A 6889-nucleotide genomic window follows, 5' to 3' on the forward strand; every position below is an offset into this window, starting at 1 on the left:
TCAACTGTATATAATTGAGTTAATAAAGCCTCCATACAAACATGCTTTCTTGAGTAAGGCAGCTCCTAAATGTGGGGTCTATTTTCACCTCTGAATTTCACCTACTGTTCTGACTTGGAGGTGCACATACTGCCTATAACCTGTTTTAGAGAAATGTAATCACAGAATATTGTAAGAGCATTCATTGTCTGCTTATATGCCCCATTTATTTATCCTACGGTTCTGACTTGGTGTACAGGGAGAACACTGTAAGAACGGCCCATGTTCTGAATTTTGTCGCTGTACATATCAAAAGTGGTGAACAAATAATTATATTGACTACGTCCATTCTAGCTCGCTCATTAATGTCTTAATCGAAATTACGGATTGCCTCTTATCCGCTTGTCGTCCCCTTATGCCATAGTTTGTACATCTCAGTTGTCAGTAGAAACCACATTTGTTTAAGCAAGTCAGTCATATCAGACAAGGCTTCACTGATTCCCAGATGTAGCAGTGGTAAGGTGTAGAGACTGCTATTGGGACTCTGCTGTGTTGGGACAGCTTTATGTAGGCAGCCAAGACAACGCAGTAGTGGCTTCGGGACAAGTCTCTGAATGTCCTTGAGTGGCCCAGCCAGAGCCTGGACTTGAACCCAATCGAACATCTCTGGAGAGACCTGAAAATAGCTGTGCAGCGACGCTCCCCATCCAACCTGACAGAGCTTGAGAGGATCTGCAGAGAAGAATGGCAGAAACTCCCCAAATACAGGTGTGCCAAGCTTGTAGTGTCATACCCAAGGAGACTCGAGGCTGTAATCGCTGCCAAAGGTGCTTCAAGAAGGTACTGAGTAAAGGGTCTGAATACTTATGTAAATGTGACATTTCAGATTATTTTTTTGGCTTTGTCATTATGGGGTATTGTGTGCAGGTTGATGAGTAAAAAAAACAATTTAATCAATTTTAGAATAAGGCTGTAACGTACCAAAATGTGGAGAAAGTGAAGGAGTCTGAATACTTTCCGAATGCACTGTAGATGTGTCCATTTGTTTACTGATCTCAGTCTGATTTCACATGAACAGTTGATTGAGCAGGATCAGCTCTTGCCATCTGTAAGATAGTTCTACTGGTAAACTTGGCCCTGCACCGCCTCTGTCCGTGTACTGTTTCTTCTTTCTTTGCTGTGTGTTTAGACTTTAGATGGTTGATAGTTGTCTCTCCAGTTCCTCAGCTGGCATCTGAATGGGCACCTGGTATTGTTTCTTTATGCAAATACTCCCAGTGCAACACACACCACGATGTGAATGTTTTAGAGTTAAAATATGCAGAATTGTTATGTTCATTGAAAATGAACCCATGTGTCCATGTTTCTGACAGTGGGGTTGGCACAAGAGCTAGTTTGATTGGTTTGTCTAAATAGAAGAATGTCAGACAATGTGCGCATTTGTGACTTTATTTTGCCTGTCTTTTACGAGTTCCCCGGAGAATTAAGGGTGTGACCAGGTGAGAGAGATGGTATGTGTGTGACGGAGAGAGTTTTACTTTATGATTGAGAGAGAGAGAGCTGTGACCTACTGTGAACAGCAGCACGTACACCTGGATGTGCAGAAAGACAGAGTGTAATGAGGTAAGGCCAAACACCCCCATCTCAGCTTGAAACAGGAATGTAAACTTTTCATCTGGGGGTGAGGGTAGTGGGGAAGCTGTCTGTCTTCTGGCTGCACCCCATAGTCCTTTCTTTGATCTTCTCTTTTCTTCTCTCAGTCCTAAATTCTAATTTGATGCACAGATGTTATTTTATGTTCCTGTCTGATCCATTTATTTCCCATTCATAAATCAATGAGTAGATATTGGAGTAGACAACCATTATATGTCAAAGGCAAGGCCTGGTAATAACTTTTCAAAGGTAACCATGTGTCTCTTTCTCCCTGTGATTAATATGTCACAGAGCAGTGAGCACCTTAGCACGGAAGGACATTTTGATCTTATTCTACACTTGACAAAATGAAAATAAAATATTTTGTTTCTTTCAATTAAATCAACAGACTAACTTCAAAATCATTCAATGCGCTAATAAAAAATGCTCTTATCACAATTGAACATTGTTTGTAACAAGGTATATAGCTAACGTTGCATGACTTTGTTACAAAGGTAACAATATGGGCTTTATACCATGGTTTATGGCGCGACTACGTGGAGACAGTTGGTACTTCCGTAATTTTGGTTTGGCACTTTCACCAAAACCCAGCCTTAATCCCAACATTGATGATTGGTTACTAATCACGAAAGTCCCCCTCCGTCAACATGATTGGCATCCCAAAGCCTTTCTTTCTGTTACGACGTCTTAGAAATGTGCTACCCAATTGGTCAACCTAAATATCCACCCGACATTTTAACGACATGACTAGGTTCACTGTGTTTGTGGGCGGGTATAAACTGCCAGAACTGGGCGTAGCAGGAGCTGTGACATCGTTCACTGAGATTATACAGCACATGGTACCTGCATTGATTTAGTCTAAAAACACCCAGTGAACTGATAGTAGAAACTTGTTTACAGAGAAAAGCGCAAAAGAACATGTAAATATTTGTGAGGGAACAAGCTGGAACTGGAAGGACTCACGTTAGCTTAGTGTGTATAACTTGCTGAGTGCGTGCTACTAACGTTGCTATTTCAAAACTTTAACTAGTTGTGTACTATTTAATCGGGTAACAATGCTAGCTAGCTGGCTAACTGTTGTGTTTTATGAAGTGGTCAATGTTGCCTGAGCAAATTAAACACCGGCGAAACGAAAACTTGAAAATGGACAATGGCGTGACTGATCACCAATCACACGGTGTCGGTGCGTTTGACCAGTACCATCAGTTCGTTCGAGGAGAATAAACGATGCAACAAGGGAATCACCATCGCCAAATCCAAGGTAGCTAAATGTTGATGGTCATGTCTAATTGGTCTTCGTGCCTCTGAAACGTAGTAATGTATTACCCCTCTTCCTGCTGCCATTGCAGCACAGCCTGTGGCCATGTGATGCAGTTTCTCACTGTCTACATTTTCCTCCAGGGTAAATTAGAGATGGTTGTGGGTACCCCGGCCTCCAGTATGGAACTGCAGCTTTTCAGCACCACCGACAAGTTCATGCAGAAACTGGACGACAACGAGGCCCTGCTAGGTTCCTACCCTGTGCATGATGACTGCAAAATTAATGTATGTACTTCTGTGCTCTGAAACACTGCTCACATGACACCCACTGGGTATGTCCCCTGTTTAGAATTGTTCACAATAGGGTCTCTCAACCCAGGGGTTCCCAAACTTTTTCACTCTGGGCCCCCCTTTCAGCATTGGGGAACATCCTGCGCACGCCACTTCTATTTCAATGGGCACAAGCGCTGTTCACGGCACACTGTTCACACCCCTCTAATTGGTGGAGAGAATTTTGCAGGTTTAAAGCTTATTTCCTGCTATTTTACACATTTTGTCATAGGGTGCAAATAATAATTTGCTGTTTTTTTTGGCAGTTCTATACATTTTGCCATGTCTGTATTTGAGTGACAAAAAAATTACAACAATATCTATGGGCTAAACCTAAATAAAATTTACAAAAACATTAGTTGACATGGGCTAGTTGATCTGGACATTTGTGACAAGTTATAAATAGCTCTCTAATGCACGCAATGATTAACATGACAAGAACAACTGATGAGGCACTACCCAATTTTGAAATTTAACCTTGTGCATTCTACTATTACAACTTTCAAGAGTACGTTTAAAGCCAGACTAAGACCCCAGTGCCTCCCCTGCTGATCCCTCCTCCCCCTGCTGACCCCTTACGCCCCCCACAAGCGATTTCAACACTCACATGATTGCTGACCACAGCATGGTTGGGTATAATTTGTGGAACGTTCCAGAATCTGTTCCATAAACTTTGTAAAGTGCAAGGTGGCCAACAAACAACGCATACAAAGTAGCTGAAATAGGCATCAACTCACCACGTACCGTTCAAAAGTTTGGGGTCACGTAGAAATGCCCTTGTTTTTGAAAGAAAAGTTACATTTTTTGTACATTAAAATAACATCAAATTGATCAGAAATACAGTGTAGACATTGTTAATGTTGTAAATGACTATTGTAGCTGGAAACAGCAGATTTAAAACAAATATTATAATAATAATTGATGGAATATCTACATAGGCGTTTAGAGGCCCATTATCAGCAACCATCACTGTGTTCCATTGGCACGTTGTGTTAGCTAATCCAAGTTGATCATTTTAAAAGGCTAATTGATCTTAAAAAAACCATTTTGCAATTATGTTAGCACAGCTGAAAACTGTTGTTCTGATTAAAGAAGCAATAAAACTGGCCTTTAGACTAGTTGAGTATCTGGAGCATCAGCATTTGTGGGTTCGATTACAGGCTTAAAATGGCCAGAAACAAAGACTTTCTTCTGAAACTCGTCAGTCTATTCTTGTTCTGAGAAATGAAGACTATTCCATGCGATAAATTGGTAAACTGAAGATCTCGTACAACGCTGTGTACTACTCTCTTCACAGAACAGCGCAAAATGGCTCTAACCAGAATCGAATGGAGGCCCCGGTGCACAATTGATCAATTAGCCTTCTAAAATTATAAACTTGGATTAGCTAACACAACGTGCCATTGGAACACATGAGTGAAAGTTGCTGATAATGGGCCTCTGTACGCCTTTGTAGATATTCCATAACAAATAGGCCGTTTCCAACTACAATAGTAATTTACAACATTAACAATGTCTACACTGTATTTCTGATCAATTTTTTTATTTTAATGAACCAAAAAATTTACTTTTCTTTCAAAAACAACAATTTAAGTGACCCCAAACTTTTGAATGGTAGTGTATGTTCTTGAGAGATTTCTGTATTTCATTTTAAATAAATTAGAAAAAATGTCTAAACAGGTTTTTACTTTCTCCATTATGGGGTATATGGTTTAATTTTTTTAATCAATGTTTTCGGGCTGTAACACAACAACATGGGAATAAGTCAAGGGGCATGAATACTTAAGGCACTCCTTCCAACATAACTTATTTTCTGTCTTGCAGGTATAGTAGATTTCAAGCCAGGTCATTGGGTGGGAGTGAAGTGTAACGAGCCTCTTGGGAAACATGACGGCAGGTGAGGGCAACGGACATAATTTTGTGACGTCATCACATGGTGTCTGAAATGTTCACTGTTTAGAGATACCTTACATCTTGACTTGTCTTTCTGGTAATAAACATGTGGAGAGGTGCAGAGTTTCTCTGTCATAAATGTACTTGATGTCTCCTCTCTCTTTCCTTACAGTGTGAAGGAGAAGTGATACTTTGATTGTGAGAACAAGTACGGTGTGTTTGTCAGGCCCCTCACAATGACCGTGGGGCACTTCCCAGAGGAAGACTTTCATCTGGATGAGATGTAGGACTGTGATGCTGTCACCCTGTCAAAGGGCGTGGGCAGATGGCTTCAACATTGACCTCCAGTCTGATTACGAACCCAGGGTGAGGGACAGTGTCATTGTGATTAATAACTTTATTTTGTTTTGTGCTGGTCAGGGAGGTATGGGTTGGACTATAGAGAGCTGCAACTGGGGAAGGAGGCAGTATCACCTAGGACCGACTCTAGCGTATGACATCTCTTGTGGCGCAGCGGTCTAAGGCACTGCATCTCCGTGCTAGAGGCGACAGACGCCTCTAGCAAAAAAAAATATAATTGGAATTTACTGTATATTGAATGAGGAGAGATGAGAAAAGCACAACGTTTTTGCCTTGTTACAAATACATTGTCAATGTATTTAATTTAAATGATAACCATGTGGTCCAACTATTTCCTTTGATCCAGTGGATGTAGAAAGCAAGCGTTCCAAAATTGATGTACTCAGAATTGAGTTGAACCTGAATTGCCCATCACATCCTAGATTCTATATGACTAATAGGCAGTCATAAAAATCACAACAATGTTCATCAAATGTCAATTATCATCCCAAGCCAGGGTTCTATCAAACTTTTTTAAATAAATCCCATGCTTTGGAATGCAAGAATTCAAGCAACAACAAAATATCTATTAGTACTACTGACTAGTGGCAAAATATACAGTTTATTTGAATATCTGTTAGTTCATTGGTTATTGTACCATAGAAGCCATTTGTTTTTGTGTCGTGTGCCTGTTCTAGATTCTGGAAACTTACATTGTTTCTAACACTCCAACATAACCGCAAGGCTCTCCAGAGGGTGGTGCGGTCTGTACAACGCATCACTGGGGGCAAACTACCTGTCCTCCAGGACACCTACAGCACCCAATGTCACAGGAAGGCCAAAACGATCATCAAGGACAACAACCACCCGAGCCACTGCCTGTTCACCCCGCTACCATCCAGAAGGCGAGGTCAGTACAGGTGCATCAGCTGGGACCGAGAGACTGAAAAACAGCTTCTATCTCAAGGCCATCACAGACTGTTAAACAGCCCTCACTAACACAGAGAGGCTGCTGCCTACATACAGACTCGAAATCATTGGCCACTTTAATAAATGGATCACTAGTCACTTTAATGATGCCACTTTAATAATGTTTACATCTTACATACTCATCTCATATGTATATACTGTATTTTATACAATGTATTGCATCTTGCCTATACCGCATGGTCATTGCTCATCCATATATTTATACGTACATATTCTTATTCCATCCCTTTAGATTTGTGTGTATTAGGTAGTTATTGTGGATTTGTTAGATATTACTGCACAGTTGTAACTAGAAGCACAGGCATTTCGCTACACTCGCATTAACATCTGCTAACCATGTGTATGTGACCAATAAGATTTGATTTGACTGTCGGAACATCAGTTGTGCACATTGGCAGCATACAGTTCAGACCGACTGCCCAGCTGGCGAGAATGGACTTTTCAT

The 6889-nt window shown here is 40.9% G+C and overlaps 1 long non-coding RNA gene across 3 annotated transcripts; it reads left to right on the forward strand.

The window, feature by feature from the left end:
• The first annotated feature begins 1002 nt into the window (after window positions 1-1002).
• LOC123729238 (uncharacterized) lies at window positions 1003-6339 on the forward strand. 3 transcript variants are annotated; one of them, XR_006760955.1, is made up of 5 exons: window positions 1003-2893; window positions 3034-3177; window positions 5047-5119; window positions 5288-5481; window positions 6153-6339. It is a non-coding gene; the product is annotated as an uncharacterized lncRNA (long non-coding RNA). The 3 variants fall into 3 exon arrangements; XR_006760954.1 differs by having other exon boundaries at window positions 1004-2893; window positions 6199-6319; XR_006760953.1 differs by having other exon boundaries at window positions 1004-2893; window positions 5288-6334.
• Window positions 6340-6889: the final 550 nt, after the last annotated feature.

The sequence above is a fragment of the Salmo salar genome, chromosome ssa20 (assembly GCF_905237065.1).
Source record: "Salmo salar chromosome ssa20, Ssal_v3.1, whole genome shotgun sequence".
Taxonomy (NCBI): Eukaryota; Metazoa; Chordata; class Actinopteri; order Salmoniformes; family Salmonidae; genus Salmo; species Salmo salar.